At 43.8% G+C, this 24,297-nt stretch overlaps 1 long non-coding RNA gene across 1 annotated transcript; it reads right to left on the bottom strand.

The window, feature by feature from the left end:
- Positions 1-2,294: 2,294 nt before the first annotated feature.
- On the bottom strand, positions 2,295-4,325 carry LOC118397802 (uncharacterized). Its single transcript, XR_004828501.2, has 2 exons — positions 3,936-4,325; positions 2,295-3,198 (listed from the first exon to the last, which is right to left on the bottom strand). It is a non-coding gene; the product is annotated as an uncharacterized LOC118397802 (long non-coding RNA).
- Between the last annotated feature and the right edge of the window lie 19,972 nt (positions 4,326-24,297).

The following is a 24,297-nucleotide window of genomic DNA, read 5'->3' as shown; positions in this document are numbered from 1 at the left end:
ATGTTTGTGACGCAGACCTGGCGGAGAGTGTGGTGAAACAGGTGACATAGTCTGTTCTTTTGAGCTTTGATTGAGAGTCTTCACCTGACAAAGTAATGTTAGGATATACGAGTTATGCTGTTAAAACTTTTGTGCCGAATACACTGCTGTGTTTTACGTGTCACGTTTATGGGCATGCCGCAGCAGTGTGTAGGAGGGACATTCCAAGATGTGGGAAGATGTCACCATGTGGAGAAGTTTGACTACATGAATGGTGAGCTAACTTTAACTAGCTGTCTAGCTAGCTCACAAAGGACTTTTGGGCTCAATGTTTTCCCATAGAAAAAACTATTGGTTTTGTTCCATGAGTGCATCTGTTATATATGACTAATCAAATTACCTGTGAAATCAGTTCTACATGTCAGCAGGGATGGAAATTAAGCTAGCCCAAGGCTAGTACTTTTCAGACTGTAGTAGACAATGGGCCAAACTAGCCTGACACAGCTGTGAAATGGCAAGTAGAAAATGTGCCAAATTAGCCTGACACAGCAGTGAAATTTTGCCTTTACAAACATTGCAAGGCACAGATTTAGGAACTGAAGGTTACCTGGGCTATTAGAAGTCGTGGTCTGCTGGCCAGTGCGCAAAATCCTTATGTTTCATCCCTGCATGCCAGTCCCTTTCAGACGGTCATCCTCAGTGACCTCATGGCTGAGGGTTTTAACTTTCTTCTTGAGAATTAGAATCAGAAGTACAGTAGTAGCTCATCGCAATATGTCACCTCTTTCGGACAAATATAGTACCCTAGACTGTCCTGATCATCTAGTTGAGCATTCCAGATAATTCCTCCATCTCAACAGAAATGTCCATTCACATAGTAGGGATTTTAGTTGCGCAAAGACCAGTCTATTTACCGTTACTATAGTCAAGTCTGTGGGTTATGGTATTGTAATACAGATGTTCCCATTTTAGTAATCAACTTAGCTAGCTAGCAAAAGTTAAAAACATTTTTTTTAAATAAAATAAATGTATTTCAGATGAGAGGACCCGGAAACCTAGTGACTCAGGTCTGCAGCTGCCATTTTCCAGTGGGAAAGAGAAATGGCCCTGTATTAACAGAAAAGGTAGCTCATCCACCATGGCAAAAGAGGAAAATCCAGAACTGTTGATTAGGAAACAAGAATGAACAATGAGGATTGGGTGTTGAGGGACCACTTGTCACATTGTCCAAGCTGGGTTTGTGTTATGATAAACAATGGGTTTTGTGTCCAGATAAAGATGGTGATACAGCATTGAAAAAGACGTACAGAACCAGTGACCAAATGTCTTTGTTTTCCCTTCCCCCCATGTTTTAGACATGAGGCATGACATGCGGAAATCAGGCTCAATCCATAAATATGGGGGCCAACTCATTTTCTTTTGAATCCCAGACCCCATCCACGCAGGAGGCCTTTTGGTAGGCCGTTATTGTAAATTAGAATTTGTTCTTAACGGACTTGACCATGTTAAATAAAGGTTCAATAAAAATGTTTAAAATAAATGACATACAAAGTCTGATAGACATTGTTCTTGTATAAATGTGGCTTATAGGAAGGAAGTGAAATCAAATGTTTTATTTAAACCATGTTGAGATACAGAATGTAATTTATATGTACACATGGCTTCTCTTTGGAGTAATTTGATGTCCATATCAGATTTTGCATATTGTTTATGAGTTGGCCCCACATATTTATGAACGGCTATGCCTGATGTCCTTTGTGGTGGGCTCTCTCATGAACTGATATGATGTATTTAGGTGAGCGGACACCTGGGGCGTTTGATTTGTGAGTTGCCCTTCGTGCTTCCGTACCCTATAACTCTATCTTTTTGTGACTCGTTTGTATACAGGTAGACCTGATTGGCAGATGAGTGGCAACCCTGATTAGAAGTAGCTGATGCTCATCTGTTCTTTACAAAGGCTGTTTTGAATTAAAGAAAATTGTACCTACACATTGAAGAACTCTGTACAGCCGAAACGTCTGTGTACACTATCCCTGGTGCAGAAAAATATACAACTTTGAATAATGAAGTAAACTTTATGCAACATATTCTTGCAAACCCATTACACCTCTTGGTTTGTCTAAGACATCATTTAAACATCACAGATAATAATTACCACTGTGCCCATAATAAAATGCAATGTGAATTGTGTTGTACTACTGAATGTGTGATGAACTCAGACCAGCCTTTGTGATTGAGCTTACATTAGTTAACTAATTACTTTAGTTGACTGCTTTCAGAAAAACTTGAATGAAATTTAACCTATTCTAGGAGCCTATTGTTTGTGTATAATCTTTATTAATTGTTAATGTATTTTTCAACAATGTCAGGTACAGGCAGAGATGACTGGGGCCTTCAGCAAGTAAGACACAGGAAGTAAGAAATCATTTGAACTTCATAGATATAAATTCCCACTGTGCCCATGAAGTTTACTATGTTACTTTAGTTGGCTGCTTTGAGCAAAACTTGTATGTAATATAACTTATTCTGGGAGCCTAGTGTGTGTATGAACTACGTGGAATATATTTGGAACATTAGCTTCCCTGAAAACAGGGACTGACAGAAGGAACAATATGAGTCTGTCAGAGGTTGTCACGCTGGATGGGGACGGTGATGGAGTCTACACAACGAAGAAGCAGGTGTCCCTTCCAGTGATGTGGAGCTGACCTTGGACCTTGTTCCAGTGAGGATGGTCTTCAACCTCCCTCTCCTAAATGGTGTGCCAGTTGGGGTTGGTGAGCTGTCCAACTCTTGCTTGCCGTGTAGCCTCCTGCTGCTCCACCGACAGCGCCATGCCAGCCAGGATGCCTGCATGCCCCAGGTGCCCTTGTTTTTCCACAATGTCCGAGATAGACAGGGACAACAAGGAGGGTAGCGGTTGTTCGAGCTCAAGTTCAAGGAGACTTGCCATTCCACTGAACCTGGCCCGGAGATGGCTTCTTAGCCACTGAAGATCCTCATCAGTAGGCTCTCGGAACAGAGGGTTGTAGTCTTCAGCCGGGTACAGGTCCTTCACTAACTGTCTGCACCTGGCTGGGCACGGCTGGCTTTCTCCACTCACATTCCACATCTGTATGGCCAATGTTGTGAACCGCCAAAATAGCATGCATGGCTACACATCTGATCTGCACGGAGGAATTTGCATGTGGTAGAGAGAATCTCCTGGTCACCTATAGAGACCTGCCAAGAGGAAGGATGTTAAGTCACACATGCCTTTCAATGCATGGCTGTGAACACCTTGAAATGCATTTGTTGTAAGAAATGTGCTGTATAAATTAAATTTGATTTGATTGATGACATTACAGCTGTAGAATATTTTATGAATTGTAATTTTCACAAGTGCAATTTTTATTTTACTTGATAACTTGGGATTGTATCACTTGGCATATTGTATCAATCATATATCCCTCATGCTGACACTGACCAAACCAGTAAATTGCCCCTCACTATCGCTGCACTTCTCTACATGGCCAGGCTTATAGTGGTCTTCTCCCCTTTTAATGCTCTTATGCTCATCCTTAAATGCCATACGGTCTGAAATAGACACCAAAGTTGACATACTGTACAAACAATTATCTAGGCTAAGTAATACAAAATCATGTTTTGATATTCTGCTCTGCTAACTAGCTATATAAAGTGTAACCAGTGGCTAGCTAAGCCAGATAAAGGGGATGGAAGAAGGTTTCAAATCAAATCAAATGTTATTTGTCACATATGCCGAATACAACTGGTGTAGACCTTACCTTGAAATGCTTACTTACAAGCCCTTAACCAACCATGCAGTTCAAGAAATATAGTTCATAAAATATTTACTAAATAAACTAAAGTAAAAAAATCGAATCAGTCAAAAAGTAACACAAATTGTGGCAGACGCAAGGAGAGGTGAGGGGAGTGATGATTGAAGGGAGATACCTTACCTGGCTCCACCCCCGATCCTTATATGGATTTCCTTCCCCAACGAGGCGAGCCTGGGACCATTAAGCCAGGGAGTGCTTGGGGATGAAAGAGGAAGCAACATGCACAAAGGGGCAGAGAATGAAGAGGGAAGTGTGTGGTATGAAGAGCGTGAGAAGAGAAAGAAATAGCTGTGTGATTACCCGTTGTGACCTGGACTGTCTGATTACGCCCACTGTGAACCAAACCAGTTTGGCTGAGGACCCAAGTTTTAGGATTACCCCTGGGGAACGGAACAGACAACGAGAACTGCTTGTGGACTGTGAAATGGTTGGTGAATTCCCCCCTTTTCCCCAGTGTGCAAAACTCCCTAATAAACTCTCCATTTGCATTCTAGTTGTGTTCCTTGTGCGTGTTTGGTTATTGAACTTTGTGACGTGAAAACCCCATACCCTTGACCCAACTACAGTATATAACAATAACGAGGCTATATACAGGGGGTACCGGTACCGAGTCAATGTTTAAGAAAATAAACTTTTAAGAAAGCACACCTATAATTGAAATGCATTCCAGGTGACTACCTCATCCAAATCAAATGTTATTGGTCACATACACATGGTTAGCAGATGTTAGTGCGAGTGTAATGGGGAAATGCTTGTGCTTCTACTTCCAACAGTGTACTAATATCTAACAAGTAATAGAACAATTACACAACAACTACCAAATACACACAAATCTAAAGGGATGGAATAAGAATATGTACATATAAATATATGAATGTGCGATGACCAAGCGGCATAGGCAAGATGCAATAGATTGTATTTTATACCGTATATCCATATGAGATTAGTATGTAAACTATTAAAGTGACTAGTGATCAGTTTATTAAAGTGGCCAATTATTTCGAGTCTATGTAGGCAGCAGCCTCTCTGTGTTAGTGATGGCTATTTAACAGTCTGATGGCCTGTTTTTTAGTTTCTCGGTCCCAGCTTTGATGCACCTGTACTGAACTCGCCTTCTGGATGGTAGCGGGGTGAACAAGCAGTGGCTCCAGTGGCTGTTGTCCTTGATTATCTTTTTGGCTTTCCTGTGACATCGGGTGCTGTAGGTGTCGTGGAGGGAAGGTAGTTTGCCCCTGGTATTGCTTTGTGCAGATCGCACATCCTCTGGAGAGCCTTGCGGTTGTGTGTGGTGCTGTTGCCGTACCAGGTGGTGATATAGCCCTTCAGGATGCTCTCGATTGTGCATCTGTTAAAGTTTGTGAGGGTTTTAGGTGACAAGCCAAATTTGTTCAGCCTCCTGAGGTTGAAGAGGCACTGTTGCGCCTTCTTCACTACACTGTCTGTGTGGGTGGACCATGTCAGTTTGTCCGTGATGTGTATACCGAGGAACTAAACTTTCCACCTTCTCCACTGCTGTCCCGTCGATGTGGATGGGGGGGTGCTCCCGTTGATGTTTCCTGAAGTCCACACTCCAAGTGCCCTCACCTCCTCCCTGTAGGCTGTCTCGTCGTTGTTGGTAATCAAGCCCACTACTGTTGTGTCGTCTGCAATCTTGATGATAGAGTTGGAGCGTGCATGGCCACTTAGTCATGGATGAACAGGGAGTACAGTTGTGGAAACCCAGTGTTGAGGATCAGTGAAGTGGAGATGTTGTTTCCTACCTTCACCACCTGGGGGCAGCCCGTCAGAAAATCCAGGACCCAGGGCATCAAGCATAATGATGAGCTTGGAAGGTACTATGGTGTTCAATGCTGAGCTGTAGTCAATGAACAGCATTCTTACATAGGTATTCCTCTTGTCAAGATGGGATAGGGCAGTGTGCAGTGTGATGGCGATTGCATTGTCTGTAGACCTGTCGGGGTGGTATGCAAATTTAACTGGGTCTAGGGTGCCAGATAAGGTTGAGGTGATACGATCCTTGACTAGTGTCTCAAAGCACTTTGTGATGACAGAAGTGAGTGCTACGGGGCAAAAGTAATCTTTTCCTTCTTGAGTACAGGGACAATGGTGGCCATCTTGAAGCATGTGGGGACAGTGATAGGGAGAGATTGAATATGTTCGTAAACACACCAGCCAGCTGGTCTGCGTATGCTTTGAGTACGCGGCTAAGGATGCCTTCTGGGCCGGCAGCCTTGCAAGGGTTAACACGATTAAATGTCTTACTCACGTCGGCCACAGGGAAGGAGAAGGGGGCCCACAGTCCTTGGTAGGGGGCCCACAGTCCTTGGTAGCGGGCCGCATTGGTGGCACTGTATTATCCTCAAAGTGGGCAAAGGTGTTTAGTTTGTCTGGAAGCAAGACGTCAGTGTCAGTGACGTGGCTGGTTTTCTTTTTGTAGTTCGTGATTGCCTGTAGACCCTGCCACATACATCTTGTCTCTGAGCCGTTGAATTGTGACTCCGCTATACCGACATTTTGCTTGTTTCATTTCCCTGGTGGAGGGAATAACTACACTGTTTATATTCGGCCATATTCCAAGTAATCTTTCCATGGTTAAATGTGGTGGTTCACGTTTTCAGTTTTCCGCGAATGCCGCCATCTATCCACGGTTTCTGTTTAGGGTAGGTTTTAATAGTCACAGTTGGTACATCTCCAATGCACTTCCTTATAAACTCACTTACCGAATCAGCGTATAAATCAATGTTATTCTCTTAGGCTTCCCGGAACTTTTCCCAGTCCGCGTGATCAAAACAATCTTGAAGCGTGGATTCCGATTGGTCAGACCAGCATTGAAAAGTTCTTGTAACGGGCACATCCTGTTTGAGTTTTTGCCTATAGGACGGTAGTAGCAAAATGGAGTCGTGATCGGATTTGCCGAAGGGAGGGCGGGGGAGGGCCTTGTATGCATCGCGGAAGTTAGAGTAGTAGTGATCCAGTGTATTGCCCGCATGAGTGCTACAATCAATATGCTGATAGAATTTAGGCAGCCTTGTTCTCAAATTTGCTTTGTTAAAATGAAGCTGATGTAAGTACTGTAAGACCTTTAAACAGGTAAACATTCACAAGGCCGCAGGGCTAGACAGATTCCCAGGACACGTACTAAAAGCATGCGCTGACCAGCTGGCAAGTGTTTTCACTGACATTTTCCACCTTTCCCTGACCAAGTCTGTAGTACCTACATGTTTCAAGCAGCACACATCTGTAACCATGGAATGCTTTGAAGATCAGTCATTGCTCACATCACCATAATCCCAGACACCCTAGACCCACTCGAATTCGCATACCACCCCAACAGATCCACAGATGACGCAATCTCTATTGCACTGCACACTCCACCTGGACAATAGGAACACCTACGTGAGACTGCTGTTCATTGACTACAGCTTAGCATTCAAACCAATAGTGCTCTCTGTGCTCATCACTAAGCTAAGGACCCTGGGACTGAGCACCTCCCTCTGCAACTGGTTCCTGGAATTACTGATGGGCAACTACACATCAGCCACGCTAAACCACAACATGGGGGCCCCTCATGGGTGCGTTCTCAGTCTCCTGCTGTACTCTCCGTTCACCCACGACTGTGTGGCCATGTATGACTCCAATACCATCATTAAGTTTGCTGATGACACGACGGTGGTAGGCCTGATCACCAACAACAATGAGACAGCCTATAGGGAGGAGGTCAGAGATCTGGCAGTGTGGTGCCAGGACAACTACCTGTCCCTCAACGTCAGCAAGACAAAGGAGCTGATTGTGGACTACAGGAATCGGGGCCGGGCATGCCCCCATTCACATCGACAAGACTGTAGTGGAGCGGGTTGAGAGCTTCAAGTTTCTTGGAGTTTACAATACTAAGGACCTGTCATGGTCCAGACATACCAACACAGTCGTGAAGTAGGCCCTCAGATCCTCAAAAAGTTATACAGATGCACCATTGAGAGAATCTTGACTGGTTTAATCACCACAGAGTCTGGTGCGGACCGCCCAATACATCAGTGGCCGAGCTCCCTGCCATCCAGGACCTCTGTATCAGGCGGTGTGAAAGGAAGGCCCGGAAAATTGTTAACTCCAGCCACCCAAACCATAAACTGTTCTGTCTGCTTCCGCACGACATGTGGAACCGGTGCATTAAGTCTGACCCCAACAGGCTCCTGAACAGCTTCTATTAACAAGCCATAAGCCTGCTAAATAGCTAACTAAATAGGTAACAAAATAGCTATACAGACTATCTGAGTTGACCCTTGTATTTAATTTTTTCACTCTCTCTATGCACACTCACAGCACTCAACACACTCACGTCCACTGACACTCCAACACACACATACACGTGTACTGACTCTACACCCAAACATACACTCACATACAAACATCATATATATGATGCTGTTACTCTGTTATCTCTGATGCCTAGTCACCTTACCCCTATACATTGAGTATATACACCTCACTCAAGTATCACTGCCCATTGTAAATATGGAATTGGAACTGACCCTGTGTGTAGCTTACTTACTTTTTGTGTTCTTCTTATTTTGTTATTTTATTTTTAGTACTACTGTACATTGATATTGATTACGGCATTGCTGGGTTTAGTGCTTGCAAGAATGACATTTCACTGTACTTTCACATTAAAACGTGAAACTTGAAATGATTAGCACACAATTTAGACGTAAATAATGATCATTCACAACTGCAGTGATGGTAGCCTATTTTTAAATTACGTATGCCTAACTTGGTGTTTGAGGGTATTAAAAATAGAAACTGTACTTGAGACAATATGTGGGCATAGGCAGATTTTGCAATTGGAGGATGCATTTTATGCATAGGCCTATTCTACAATGATATTCAATAGGCTACATGTGTCGGTACAAACTTTGATTGAGAAATGATGTCATTTAAAATGTTAATTTTGCACTCCCTCAATTTAAAAAAAATAGCACTCCTACACCCCTGGCACTGCTACGATTATTTGGGATGAATTTGCAAAGATAACCTACTTTTTGAAGCGATTTGTTTGACAATCAGATGAAAACCTCATGACTGGTTGTGTTCATGCCACATTAAAAGGTCATACATTTTTACAGTTAAATGACATCTTGGAGGTTCTATGGACCAACTGATTTGTTCTGGCACTGGCCCTGAGTCAGGGGTCCTACAGTGGCCTCAGTTAAATGTTGTCTTGGAGGTTCTATGGACCAACTGATTTGTTCTGGCACTGGCCCCGAGTCAGGGGTCCCACAGTGGCCTCAGTTAAATGACGTCTTGGAGGTTCTATGGACCAACTGATTTGTTCTGGCACTGGCCCTGAGTCAGGGGTCCTACAGTGGCCTCAGTTAAATGACGTCTTGGAGGTTCTATGGACCAACTGATTTGTTCTGGCACTGGCCCTGAGTCAGGGGTCCCACAGTGGCCTCAGTTAAATGTTGTCTTGGAGGTTCTATGGACCAACTGTTTTGTTCTGGCACTGGCCCCGAGTCAGGGGTCCCACAGTGGCCTCAGTTAAATGACGTCTTGGAGGTTCTATGGACCAACTGTTTTGTTCTGGCACTGGCCCTGAGTCAGGGGTTCCACAGTGGCCTCAGTTAAATGACGTCTTGGAGGTTCTATGGACCAACTGTTTTGTTCTGGCACTGGCCCCGAGTCAGGGGTCCTACAGTGGCCTCAGTTAAATGACATCTTGGAGGTTCTATGGACCAACTGATTTGTTCTGGCACTGGCCCCGAGTCAGGGGTTCCACAGTGGCCTCAGTTAAATGACGTCTTGGAGGTTCTATGGACCAACTGATTTGTTCTGGCACTGGCCCTGAGTCAGGGGTCCTACAGTGGCCTCAGTTAAATGTTGTCTTGGAGGTTCTATGGACCAACTGATTTGTTCTGGCACTGGCCCCGAGTCAGGGGTCCTACAGTGGCCTCAGTTAAATGACGTCTTGGAGGTTCTATGGACCAACTGATTTGTTCTGGCACTGGCCCTGAGTCAGGGGTCCCACAGTGGCCTCAGTTAAATGACGTCTTGGAGGTTCTATGGACCAACTGATTTGTTCTGGCACTGGCCCTGAGTCAGGGGTCCCACAGTGGCCTCAGTTAAATATTTACATTTACATTTAAGTCATTTAGCAGACGCTCTTATCCAGAGCGACTTACAAATTGGTGCATACACCTTATGACAACCAGTGGAACAGCCACTTGCATCTAAATCTTGTTGGGGGAGAAGGGGGGTGAGAAGGATTACTTACCCTTACTTACCCTATCCTAGGTATTCCTTGAAGAGGTGGGGTTTCAGGTGTCTCCGGAAGGTGGTGATTGACTCCGCTGTCCTGGCGTCGTGAGGGAGTTTGTTCCACCATTGGGGGCCAGAGCAGCGAACAGTTTTGACTGGGCTGAGCGGGAACTGTACTTCCTCAGTGGTAGGGAGGCGAGCAGGCCAGAGGTGGATGAACGCAGTGCCCTTGTTTGGGTGTAGGGCCTGATCAGAGCCTGGAGGTACTGAGGTGCCGTTCCCCTCACAGCTTCAGGCGAGCACCATGGTCTTGTAGCGGATGCGAGCTTCAACTGGAAGCCAGTGGAGAGAGCGGAGGAGCGGGGGTGACGTGAGAGAACTTGGGAAGGTTGAACACCAGACGGGCTGCGGCGTTCTGGATGAGTTGTAGGGTTTAATGGCACAGGCAGGGAGCCCAGCCAACAGCGAGTTGCAGTAATCAAGACGGGAGATGACAAGTGCCTGGATTAGGACCTGCGCCGCTTCCTGTGTGAGGCAGGGTCATACTGCGGATGTTGTAGAGCATGAACCTACAGGAACGGGACACCGCCTTGATGTTAGTTGAGAACGTCAGGGTGTTGTCCAGGATCACGCCAAGGTTCTTAGCGCTCTGGGAGGAGGACACAATGGAGTTGTCAACCGTGATGGCGAGATCATGGAACGGGCAGTCCTTCCCCGGGAGGAAGAGGAGCTCCGTCTTGCTGAGGTTCAGCTTGAGGTGGTGATCCGTCATCCACACTGATATGTCTGCCAGACATGCAGAGATGCGGTCGCCACCTGGTCATCAGAAGGGGGAAAGGAGAAGATTAATTGTGTGTCGTCTGCATAGCAATGATAGGAGAGACCATGTGAGGTTATGACAGAGCCAAGTGACTTGGTGTATAGCGAGAATAAGAGAGGGCCTAGAACAGAGCCCTGGGGGACACCAGTGGTGAGAGCGCGTGGTGAGGAGACAGATTCTCGCCACGCCACCTGGTAGGAGCGACCTGTCAGGTAGGACGCAATCCAGCGTGGGCCGCGCCGGAGATGCCCAACTCGGAGAGGGTGGAGAGGAGGATCTGATGGTTCACAGTATCGAAGGCAGCCGATAGGTCTAGAAGGATGAGAGCAGAGGAGAGAGTTAGCTTTAGCAGTGCGGAGCGCCTCCGTGATACAGAGAAGAGCAGTCTCAGTTGAATGACTAGTCTTGAAACCTGACTGATTTGGATCAAGAAGGTCATTCTGAGAGAGATAGCGGTAGAGCTGGCCAAGGACGGCACGCTCAAGAGTTTTGGAGAGAAAAGAGAGAAGGGATACTGGTCTGTAGTTGTTGACATCGGAGGGATCGAGTGTAGGTTTTTTCAGAAGGGGTGCAACTCTCGCTCTCTTGAAGACGGAGGGACGTAGCCAGCGGTCAGGGATGAGTTGATGAGCGAGGTGAGGTAAGGGAGAAGGTCTCCGGAAATGGTCTGGAGAAGAGAGGAGGGGATAGGGTCAAGCGGGCAGGTTGTTGGGCGGCCGGCCGTCACAAGACGCGAGATTTCATCTGGAGAGAGAGGGAGAAAGAGGTCAGAGCATAGGGTAGGGCAGTGTGAGCAGAACCAGCGGTGTCGTTTGACTTAGCAAACGAGGATCGGATGTCATCGACCTTCTTTTCAAAATGGTTGACGAAGTCATCTGCAGAGAGGGAGGAGGGAGGGGGGAGGATTCAGGAGGGAGGAGAAGGTGGCAAAGAGCTTCCTAGGGTTAGAGGCAGATGCTTGGAATTTAGAATGGTAGAAAGTGGCTTTAGCAGCAGAGACAGAGGAGGAAAATGTAGAGAGGAGGGAGTGAAAGGATGCCAGGTCCGCAGGGAGGCGATTTTCCTCCATTTCCGCTCGGCTGCCCGGAGCCCTGTTCTGTGAGCTCGCAATGAGTCACGTTTGTATGGTCTGTGCAGAGGAGAGAACAGGGATAGACAGACACATAGTTGACAGGCTACAGAAAAGGCTACGCTAATGCAAGGAAATTGGAATGACAAGTGGACTACACGTCTCGAATGTTCAGAAAGTTGCTTACGTAGCAAGAATCTTATTGACTAAAATGATTAAAATGATACAGTACTGCTGAAGTAGGCTAGCTGGCAGTAGCTGCGTTGTTGGCACTACACTAATCAAGTCGTTCCGTTGAGTGTAATAATTTCTACAGTGCTGCTATTCGGGGCTAGCTGGCTAGCTAGCAGTGTTGTTTACGTTACGTTGAGTTAAAAGAACGACAATAGCTGGCTAGCTAACCTAGGAAATCGGTCTAGACTACACAATTATCTTTGAAACAAAGACGGCTATGTAGCTAGCTACGATCAAACAAATCAAACCGTTGTACTGTAATGAAATGAAAATGTGATACTCCCTGACCGGTGATTGAATTCGAATCAGTAGACGTGTGTGTGGTGACGTTGGCTAGCTGTTAGCTGTTGGCTAGCTAGCAGAGTCTCCTACGTTAAGGACGACAAATAGCTGGCTAGCGAACCTCAGTGAATTAAGATAATCACTCCAAGGCTACACACACTAAACTACACAATTATCTTGGAAACAAAGACCGCTATGTAGCTAGCTAACACTGAACTAATCAAGTCGTACAGTTGAGTGAATAGCACTACAGTGATGCTAATCTGTGTGCGTTAGCTAGCGTTGCTAGCTCCTGGGCGAATAGCAGTGAAGGCTACGTTAGGGCGACGAAATACGAAATACGATAATTATGCAATTATCTCTGATACAAGGACGGCTATGTAGCTAGCTAAGAAGAATGGCTAAGATTATGTAGCTAGCTAACAGTAAACTAATCAAGTCCTACAGTTGAGTGAATAGCACTACAGTGATGCTAATCTGTGTGCGTTAGCTAGTGTGCGTTAGCTAGCGTTAGCTAGCTCCTGGGCGAATAGCAGTGAAGGCTACGTTAGGGCGACGAAATACGATAATTATGCAATTATCTCTGATACAAGGACGGCTATGTAGCTAGCTAAGAAGAATTGCTAAGATTAGACAAATCAACCGTTGTACTATAATGAAATGTAATGAAAAAGTTATACAACCTGCAGAGCGAAGTGCGAATGCGACCGCTCGCTCAACCGAACCGGAACCGGATCACATTAAATGACGTCTTGGAGGTTCTATGGACCAACTGATTTGTTCTGGCACTGGCCCTGAGTCAGGGGTCCCACAGTGGCCTCAGTTAAATGACGTCTTGGAGGTTCTATGGACCAACTGATTTGTTCTGGCACTGGCCCTGAGTCAGGGGTCCCACAGTGGCCTCAGTTAAATGACGTCTTGGAGGTTCTATGGACCAACTGATTTGTTCTGGCACTGGCCCTGAGTCAGGGGTTCCACAGTGGCCTCAGTTAAATTACGTCTTGGAGGTTCTATGGACCAACTGATTTGTTCTGGCACTGGCCCTGAGTCAGGGGTTCCACAGTGGCCTCAGTTAAATGACGTCTTGGAGGTTCTATGGACCAACTGATTTGTTCTGGCACTGGCCCCGAGTCAGGGGTCCTACAGTGGCCTCGGGTTTCAAAGTTCATCTTGTAAGCATGTGCAGCGACTGTTGTAGAAATGGGTCGGCCTATTTGTGCTCTCTAATATTTCCCAGCTTCTTTTAAAAGTTACTTGCAATGTTGATTCAATTGAATTACATTATACTTTACTATACAGTATGTTTTACATTGTCACTGTGATCAACTGGAAGTTGTCTCAATCTTGTCCAGTAACATTTCCTCTGGACTTTACCAAGACCACGTTCCAGAACCAGGGTGAGGCGGCCCTCAGGGATTGTATGTGAAGAGGGTCCCCTCAAACTGTGGCAGTTACACCAGCTGTGTACAGACATTTTGATTTATTTTACCTTTATTTAACTAGGCAAGTCAGTTAAGAACAAATTCTTATTTTCAATGACAGCCTAGGAACAGTGGGTTAAGTGCCTGTTCAGGGGCAGAACAACAGATTTGTACCTTGTCAGCGGGTTTGAACTAGCAACCTTCCAGTTACTAGTCCAACGTTCTAACCACTAGGCTACCCTGCCATACATGCGTAGCTAGCCACTGTACCAGCCTCACTACTTTAGGAGATGTAGTATGTGCCTCAACACCCACATCACCTTCCCTGCATTAACCCTCTACTGCATGTTTGGCTATGGCTAGTGTATGTTCTTCCACTAGTGTACTCAGGAGTGCAGATTGTGGCCTATGATCAGCTCTGCGATGTTCTTGGCAGGTCTGAAGATGATAGCTTTCCCTTCTGGTTGGAGAACAGCACAATGGTGGAGCTGATCCCTACTCCTCTTACCATAACTATAACCACATCCAATTGTAAGTCACATAAGACAAGTGCAAACGGTTGAATCTCACCAGTCTCACCAGTACAAAGACTGGATGTCTATTGCTCTAGATATCTCCATGTGCAGCTTACTGCATGCATTCATGACAGTCTTAAGTCATTGCATTTATCAGACAGGAGCAGACTGAAGTAGGTTCAGGCTTGTGCCAATGTCCACCCGGTTCGGCCAATGTGTCCTCTCCTCTCCCCCACAGGAAAGCAGCATTCTGGCTGGGGTTGTGGGTCAGTTCATGACCAGCCTCACTGACCTGGTCAAAGTGCAGAGGCAGATGGGGGAGACGCAGGGGAGACGCAGGCTGGATGGCAAGCCACCTCCGTAAGAGAGGGGGAGAGTGTGTGTAACTAGTCTTTAGCCATTCCTCCACCCTAAACTATATGTATTTTTGTACTTCCTCTTTTACCTCAGCTCAATTATAATTTAGTCAAATCAAATTGTATTTGTCACTTACACAGTTAACAGCAGGTATAAACGGTGCAGTACAATATCAATATCAATCATATCAAAAGTAAAACTGATATGTACACAATATGATACACAGTATAAATTCTGAATGTGCTATGTCGACCATGTCTGTATTTACAAATATAAAGTGTCTTGGTCATGTGTGTGTGTGTGTGTGTGTGTGTGTGTGTGTGTGTGTGTGTGTGTGTGTGTGTGTGTGTGTGTGTGTGTGTGTGTGTGTGTGTGTGTGTGTGTGTGTGTGTGTGTGTGTGTGTGTGTGTGTGTGTGCTTTTGTGTAAGGGTTGGATGTGTGGAGAGTCAATGAAAATAGTCTCTAAGGTGCAGGTCTGAGCAGGTAGACAGCTAAGGCTAGTTGTTCAACAGTCTGGTGCTAGAGGCTGTCTCGGAGCCTGTTGGTCAGAGACCCGATGCTTCGATACTGTTTGCCAGATAGTAAAGGAGTGAACAGGCCGTGGCTAGGGTGACTGGAGTGCCCCAGTGATAAGCCAGTCACCCTTTAGACTATCGTGTGAGAGAGAAGTTTCTCCATATTTTTTATGGACTCATGTTGCCTCTTTTGTGAGTTTACCAGGCAAGGAGTGTACAATCCTGAAGATTGTCTCCGAGGGGGGCATCTGGGGCCTGGGTTAAGTTGAGCCAAAGGGGTAAGTTGATCCACCCTTGTTTCTAGGAAACCAAATATTTAGGAAGAGGTCATTTGTGGGCTATACTCGGCCTTGTCTCAGGATGGTAAGTTGGTGGTTGAAGATATCCCTCTAGTGGTGTGGGGGCTGTGCTTTGGCAAAGTGGGTGGGGTTATATCCTTCCTGTTTGGCCCTGTCCGGGGGTATCATCGGATGGAGCCACAGTGTCTCCTGACCCCTCCTGTCTCAGCCTCCAGTATTTATGCTGCAGTAGTTTATATGTCGGGGGGCTAGGGTCAGTTTGTCATATCTGGAGTACTTCTCCTGTCCTATTCGGTGTCCTGTGTGAATTTAAGTGTGCTCTCTCTCTCTTTCTTTCTTTCTCTCTCTCGGAGGACCTGAGCCCTAGGACCATGCCTCAGGACTACCTGACATGATGACTCCTTGCTGTCCCAAGTCCACCTGGCCGTGCTGCTGCTCCAGTTTAAACTGTTCTGCCTTATTATTATTGGACCATGCTGGTCATTTATGAACATTTGAACATCTTGGCCATGTTCTGTTATAATCTCCACCCGGCACAGCCAGAAGAGGACTGGCCACCCCTCATAGCCTGGTTCCTCTCTAGGTTTCTTCCTAGGTTTTGGCCTTTCTAGGGAGTTTTTCCTAGCCACCGTGCTTCTACACCTGCATTGCTTGCTGTTTGGGGTTTTAGGCTGGGTTTCTGTACAGCACTTTGAGATATCAGCTGATGTATGAAGGGCTATATAAATACATTTGATTTGATAATTTCATGGAGTCTGTGATGGAAGAAACTTCATGTAAAAAGTGGTAAGCAAGGTAGGTCCCCCCAAAAATGTCAAATGAATTTATTGTGTTACAGGTTTCATGTTGCTTGTATCTAAACCAAAGTAGATATTTTAAAGATTGTTCTATAAATCAGTTGGGGTCTCTATAAGCTTCAATATGAGGTCATAAACATAGCATGAAAATACATCCTTGTAGCTGTGTAGGCTAATATAGTCAAAATGTTTGCCTTGGGGAACTTGAGCCAATGGCAAGTTGAGCAAATTTAAATGATTTCTTCCCAGGCGTAATGCAAGGAATTATTGCTGGGATATGGGGTAAAAACAGGGCCTATCCTATGTTAAAAGTGTTCTTAAAAAACATGTTTGTTAGGTGTTAACCTGTTACTCCTACCCCCTACTTTTTCGAACATTCTGTTAAAAATCGCGCAACATTTCAGCGCCCTGCTGCTCATGCCAGGAATATAGTATATGCATATGATTAGTATGTGTGGATAGAAAACACTCAGACGTTTATAAAACTAGTTAAACCACGGCTGTGACTATAACAGAACGTGAGTTTCATCGAAAAGCGCAGGAAAATCTGATCACTGAAAATGGAAAAATATATCCATCCGCCACTTCAATCCATTGATAAAGGCGAACCACATTAAATGGGGCTGAGGTTGCAATACCTACAGCTTCCACACGATGTCAACAGTCTTGTCATTTGCCTAGGCTTTGTTTCTTGGTCAAACGAAGAAGAGACAAGCCATTTGTTCAGGTCTCCGACCGGATATTTTGGTTGAGATTTACCCGGACATTATTTCCAGACGTACCCCATATAGAATATACATCGCCTCGTGATCAATTTGATCGCTTATTAACGTGTACTAATACCTAAAGTTGCATTACAAAAGTATTTCGAAGTGTTTTGTGAAAGTTTATCGTCAACTTTTTTAATTTAAAAAAATGACGTTATGTTATAAGACGCTATTTTTTTCCGTTTATCACACAGTCTTCATAGATCGATACCTAGGCTATATATGGATGAAAAAAAAGACCCAATAGTGATTATGGGACATCTAGGAGTTCCAACAAAGAAGATGGTCAAAGGTAATGAATGTTTTATATTTTATTTGTGCGGTTTGTGTAGCGACGACTATGCTAATTATTTTGTTTACGTCCCCTGCGGGTCTTTTGGGGTGTTACATGCTATCAGATAATAGCTTATCATGCTTTCACCGAAAAGCATTTTAAAAATCTGACTTGTTGCTTGGATTCACAACGAGTGTAGCTTTAATTCAATACCCTGCATGTGTATTTTAATGAACGTTTGAGCTTTAACTAGTACTATTAGCATTTAGCGTAGCGCATTTGCATTTCCAGATGGGACGCCTGCGTGTCAGGTAGGAGCAAGAGGTTAAGTCTGTGTTAAATGATGATTGAAATACAAAAAATGGATAGTGATTGTGTTGAATAGTTTTTGGGAAATAAAGATAGACATGGTTTTAAGAAAGTAGTACATTAATGACCTTTTTTTTTTTTGGGGGGGGTGTTGTGTGAATAACTTTGTGTGTCACGAATATCCCCTTCCCCTTCGGGTGGTGCTCGGCAGTCGTCGTCGCCAGTCTACTAGCTGCCACCGATCCCTTTTTCCCCTTTTCGTTTGGTTTAGTCTAGTTGGTTTCACCTGTTCCTTGTTGGGGTTTTGGGGTTGGGGTTATTTAAGTTTTAGTAGCCCGCCTGTGTTTGTGCGGGCTTGTTTGCTGTTATGTCAAGAGGTGTTACTGTTTATTGTTGGTTTTTTTCGCTGTCCGGCGTATGTACCAGTTTGTACTTGGGTAGAGTGTTTTAGGCCTGTGTTCGGCGTCACCCGTTTGTACGCTATTTCTGTTGGACATTAAAGCGTTTTTTCCCGAATCAGCAATACGACCATGAAGGCCTGATTCACTCAGTCTCCTCTGAACAGTTGATGTTGAAATGTGTCTGTTACTTGAACTCTGTAAATCATTTACTTGGGATGCAATTTCTAAGGCTGGTAACTCTATTGAACTTATCCACTGTAAAAGGTAACTCTGGGTCTTCCTTTCCTGTGCCGGTCCTCATGAGAGCCAGTTTCATCATAGCTCTTGATGGTTTATGCGAATGCACTTGAAGAAACTTTCAAAGTTCTTGACACGTTCCAGATTGACTGACCTTCATGTCTTAAAGTAATGGTGGACTGTTGTTTCTCTTTGCTTATTTGAGCTGTTCTTATCATAATATGGACTTGGTCTTCTATCAAATAGGGCTATCTTCTGTATACCACCCCTACCTTGTCACAACACAAATGATTGGCTCAAATGCATTAAAACCTGTTAGGGATGTTGGTTCCTGCACAGGAACCAAAGCAGCGGAAATTTCAGAGCCCCACCTATAGTACTCGATAAAACTCAAACTTTCATTAAAACACACACGCAAGATACTCAATTAAAGCTACTCGTTGTGAATCTAGCCAACATGTCAGATTTGTAAAATGCTTTTCAGTGAAAGCATGAGAAGCTATTATCTGATAGCATGCACACCCCAAAATACCTGAACGAGACCTAAACAAAAGATTTTGCGGTAGCCGGCGCTACACAAAACGCAGAAATAAAATATAAAACATTCATTACCTTTGACGAGCTTCTTTGTTGGCACTCCTATATGTCCCATGAACATCACAATTGGGTATTTTTCCCGATTAAATCCGTCATTGTATACCCAAAATGTCATTTTATGAAGGCCGGTCTGATCCAGGAAAATTCACCTTTACAAGACGCAACGTCACTTTTTAAAATTAAAAAAGTTACCTATAAACTTTTACAAATCACTTCAAACTACTTTTCTAAACCAACTTTAGGTATTATAAACGTTACTAGTCTATCAAATTGATCACGGGGCGATCTGTATTCGATAGCAGCAAGTCTTGAAATCATCGCCCATGTTTTCACTTTCATAACTTCCTCCGGTGCACCCCAAGACAGGAAGTGCCTATACGTCATCTCACCAAGGATAAACCAGCCATGAAATGCCAGTACTGGCGACATCGTGTGGAAGCTGTAGGCATTATAATCGGATCCTCATCTATTTTCTATCGCCTTAGACAATACATTGACTGGCGGATGAATATTTTTTTTGTGTTTTTGGTGAACAGTTTTCCCAGGGATTTTTACTCCTAAACACGTTCTGTTATAGCCACAAACACGATTTAACCAGTTTTAGAGACTTCAGAGTGTTTTCTATACACACATACTTATCATATGCATATACTATATTCCTGGCATGAGTAGGAGGACTTTGAAATGTTGCGTGATTTTTAACAAAAAGCTGCGAAAAGCTACGAAAATTCGCAACATTCAAGAAGGAAATATATTCCACAAATGAACTTTTAACAAAACACACGTGTTAATTTAAATGCATACCAGGTGACTACCTCATGAATCTGGATGAGAGAATGCCAAGAGTGTGCAGAGCTGTCATCAAGGCAAAGGATGGCTACTTTAATGAATCTCAAATATAAAATATATTTAGATATGTTTAACGCCTTTTTGGTTAGTACATGATTCCATATGTGTTATTTCAAAGTTTAGATGTCTTCACTATTATTCTACAATGTAGAAAATAATACAAATGAAGAAAAACCCTGGAATGAGTAGGTGTGTCCAAACTTTTGACTGGTACTGTAGGTAAACTGGGATATGATATAAAGAGTTAATCAGCGTGATTTTTCCACAAATAGAGAGGTATTTTCCTTTCCATTGTATTAAAATCAGATCTATTTTTGCTAACTTTCTATCAAAAAGTATTTTTCTTTCTGGAAATGTATACTGAGTATGTCCACATCACCGTCAGACCATTATATTGGTAAACTACACGGCAATGTAAAAGTAATTTTAAAAAGAAAGAAAGCATGAATCATCAGTGTACAATGACACCTTTGTTTTTAAGCCCTTGATATTATTGTTGGATCTGATTTTAATAGCTAAGATTTCGATGGCCATAGAAAATAGATATGCCGATAGTGGACACTTTCTGAGAAGTATCCATTAATTACTATTTTACACCTAGGGTTACTATACATACAATTGAAATATTCCAGGCATTTACAGTGCAATCGGAAAGTATTCAGAAACCTAGACTTTTTCCACATTTTGCTACGTTACAGCCTTATTCTAAATATGTATATTAATGTATTATTCTAATAATGTATTATTAAATTGTTTTTTTCCCGTCATCAATCTACACACAATACTCCATAATGACAAAGCAAAAAACAGGTTTAGACATTTTTGCACATTTATAAAAATAAAAGTTCAGGAAGTCGGACAAATTCAGACCACTTTAACACATTTTCACATAAGTATTCAGACCCTTTACTCAGTACTTTGTTGAAGCACCGTTGACAGCAATTACAGCCTTGAGTCTTCTTGGGTATGATGCTACAAGCTTGGCAGACCTGTATTTGGGGAGTTTCTCTCATTCTTCTCTGCAGATCCTCTCAAGTTCTGTCAGGTTGGAATCGGGAGAGTTGCTGCACAGCTATTTTCAGGTCTCCCCAGAGATGTTTGACCCGGTTCAAGTCCGGGTTCTGGATGGGCCAATCAGGACATTCAGAGATTTGTCCCAAAGCCACTCCTGCATTGTCTTGGCTGTGTGCTTAGGCTCTTTGTCCTGTTTAGAAAGTGAACCTTTGCCCAGTCTGAGGTCCTGAGCGCTCTAGAGCAGGTTTTCATCAAGGATCTCGCTGTACTTTGCTCCATTCATCTTTCCCTCGATCCTGACTAGTCTCCCAGTCCCTGCCGCTGAAAAACATCCCCACAGCATGATGCTGCCACCACCTTGCTTCACCGTAGGGATGGTGCCATGTTTCCTCCAGACGTGACGCTAGGCATTCAGGCCAAAGAGTTCAATCTTGGTTTCATCAAACCAGAGTATCTTGTTTCTCATGGCCGGAGAGTCCTTTTGGTGCCTTTTGGCAAACTCCAAACAGGCTGACATGTGCCTTTTACTGACGAGTGGCTTCTGTCTGGTCACTCTACCATAAAGGCCTGATTAGTGGAGTGCTGCAGAGATGGTTGTCCTTCTGGAAGGTTCTCCCATCTCCACACAGGAACTCTGATGCTCTGTCAGAGTGGCAATCAGGTTCTTGGTCACCTCACTGACCAAGGCCATTCTCCCCCGATTGATCAGTTTGGCTGGGCGGCCATCTCTAGGAAGAGTCTTGGTGGTTCCAAAATTCTTCCATTTAAGAATGATGGAGGCCACTGTGTTCTTTATGACCTTCAATGCTGCACAACATTTTTGGAACCCTTCCACGGATCTGAGCCTCGATATAATCCTGTCTTGGAGCTCTACGGACAATTCCTTCGACCTCATGGCTTGGTTTTTGCTCTGAACTGCACTGTAAACTGTGGGACCTTATATAAACAGGTGTGTGTCTTTCCAAATCATGTCCCATCAATTGTATTTACCACAGGTGGACCCCAATCAAGTTGTATAAACATCAATGGAAACAGAATTGGAGCTTCAAGTTCCTTGGCATCCACATCACCAACAAACTAACATGGTCGAAGGACACGAAGAGAGTCGTGAAGCGGGCACAACAAAACCTATTGCCCCTCAGGAGACTGAAAAGATTTTGCGTTCTCAGATCCTCAAAAGGCTACAGCTGCACCATCGAGAGCATCCTGATGGATTGCATCACTGCCTGGTATGGCAACTGCTCGGCGTCCATCTGCAAGGCACTACAGAGGGTAGTGCGTACGGCCCAGTACATCACCAGGGCCAAGCTCTCTGTCATCCAGGACCTCTATACCAAGCAGTGTCAGTTAAAGGCCCTAAAAATGGTCAAAGACTCCAGACACCCTAGTCATAGACTGTTCTCTCTGCTACCACATGGACAGCGGTACCGGAGCACCAAGTCTAGGTCCAAGAGGCTTCTAAACAGCTTCTACCCCAAGCCAGAAGACTCCTGAACATTGAATCAAATGGCTACCCAGACTATTTGCATTGCCCCCTCGTTTATGCTACTGCTGCTCTCTGTTATTATCTATGCATAGTCACTTTAACAACTCTACCTACATGTACATATTACCTAAATTATCTCGACTAACCGGTGCCCCCGCACATTGACTCTGTACCGGTACCCCCTGTATATAGTCTCCACATTGACTCTGTACCGGTACCCCCTGTATATAGCCTCACTATTGTTATTTTACCGTTACTCTTTAATTATTTGTTACTTTTTTCTGTATGTTTCTTAAAACAGCATTGTTTATTAATGGCTTGTAAGTAAGCATTTCACTGTAAAGTGTTGTATTCGGCACATGTGACATAGAATTTCATTTGATTTGAATGCGCCTGAGCTCAGTTGAGGCTCATAGCAAAGAGTCTGAATACTTATGGGAAATAAGTTGTTTTTTATGTTTAAAACATTTGCAACAATGTTTTCCATTATGGGGTAGCGTGTGTAGATTGATGAAGATTTATTTATTTTTTAATCCATTTTAGAATAAGGCTGTAACTTTTAGAATGCACTGTATATATAAATTCCAGTCATACTTTATCAAAAGCCTTTTCAAAGTCAGCTAAGAATACCAGAATTTTGTTTCCTAGAATTTTCATTGTGTTCAATTGTTTCCAGTACTTGTATTATATTATCTCAAATGTTTTGTCCATGTAAAAAAAAACCTGTCTGATTAGGATGAATAATATATATTTTTTTCAATTTAACCTTTATTTAACTAGGCAAGTCAGTTAAGAACAAATTCTTATTTTCAATGACAGCCTAGGAACAGTGGGTTAACTGCCTGTTCATCAAGAAGTTCCTCCTCTGTAATTTGGCCGTCACACGAGTCTTTCTGTTCAGCTGTTAATTTGACATTATTAACAGAAAAAAAATCCATACAATTATCTTCGGTCAGTGGAGATGGAGGAGACGAAAACATATGCTTAAAGTACTTTGCTTTCTCTTTCAAAATATTGTTTGGTGAGTCATGGGTGACCAAATATTTTTGGTAGCATTTTTTATGTTGAAGATTAAAAAACAATTTGGTGCATTTCAAATCAAATCAAATCAAATTGTATTTGTCACATACACATGGTTAGCAGATGTTAATGCGAGTGTAGCGAAATGCTTGTGCTTCTAGTTCCGACAAGTAATCTAGCTAAGAATTCCAAAACTACTACCTTATAGACACAAGTGTAAGGGGATAAAGAATATGTACATAAAGATATATGAATGGGTGATGGTACAGAGCGGCATAGGCAAGATACAGTAGATGGTATTGAGTGCAGTATATACATATGAGATGAGAGTATGTAAACAAAGTGGCATAGTTAAATTGGCTAGTGATACATGTGTTACATAAAGATGAAGTAGATGATAGAGTACAGTATATACATATACATATGAGATGAATAATGTAGGGTATGTAAACATTATATTAGGTAGCATTGTTTAAAGTGGCTAGTGATATATTTTACATAATTTCCCATCAATTCCCATTATTAAAGTGGCTGGAGTTGAGTCAGTTTGTTGGCAGCATCCACTCGATGTTAGTGGTGGCTGTTTAACAGTCTGATGGCCTTGAGATAGAAGCTGTTTTTCAGTCTCTCGGTCCCAGCTTTGATGCACCTGTACTGACCTCTCCTTCTGGATGATAGTGGGGTGAACAGGCAGTGGCTCGGGTGGTTGTTGTCCTTGATGATCTTTATGGCCTTCCTGTGACATCGGGTCGTGTAGGTGTCCTGGAGGGCAGGTAGTTTGCCCCCAGTGATGCGTTGTGCAGACCTCACTACCCTCTGGAGAGCCTTACGGTTGTGGGCGGAGCAGTTGCCGTACCAGCCGGTGATACAGCCCGACAGGATGCTCTCGATTGTGCATCTGTAGAAGTTTGTGAGTGCTTTTGGTGTCAAGCTGAATTTCCTGAGGTTGAAGAGGCGCTGCTGCACCTT

Source organism: Oncorhynchus keta, chromosome 19 (genome assembly GCF_023373465.1).
Source record: "Oncorhynchus keta strain PuntledgeMale-10-30-2019 chromosome 19, Oket_V2, whole genome shotgun sequence".
NCBI classification, from domain to species: domain Eukaryota; kingdom Metazoa; phylum Chordata; class Actinopteri; order Salmoniformes; family Salmonidae; genus Oncorhynchus; species Oncorhynchus keta.
Note: the sequence above shows the minus strand (reverse complement) of the source record. Positions and strands in the feature narration are given on the sequence as shown.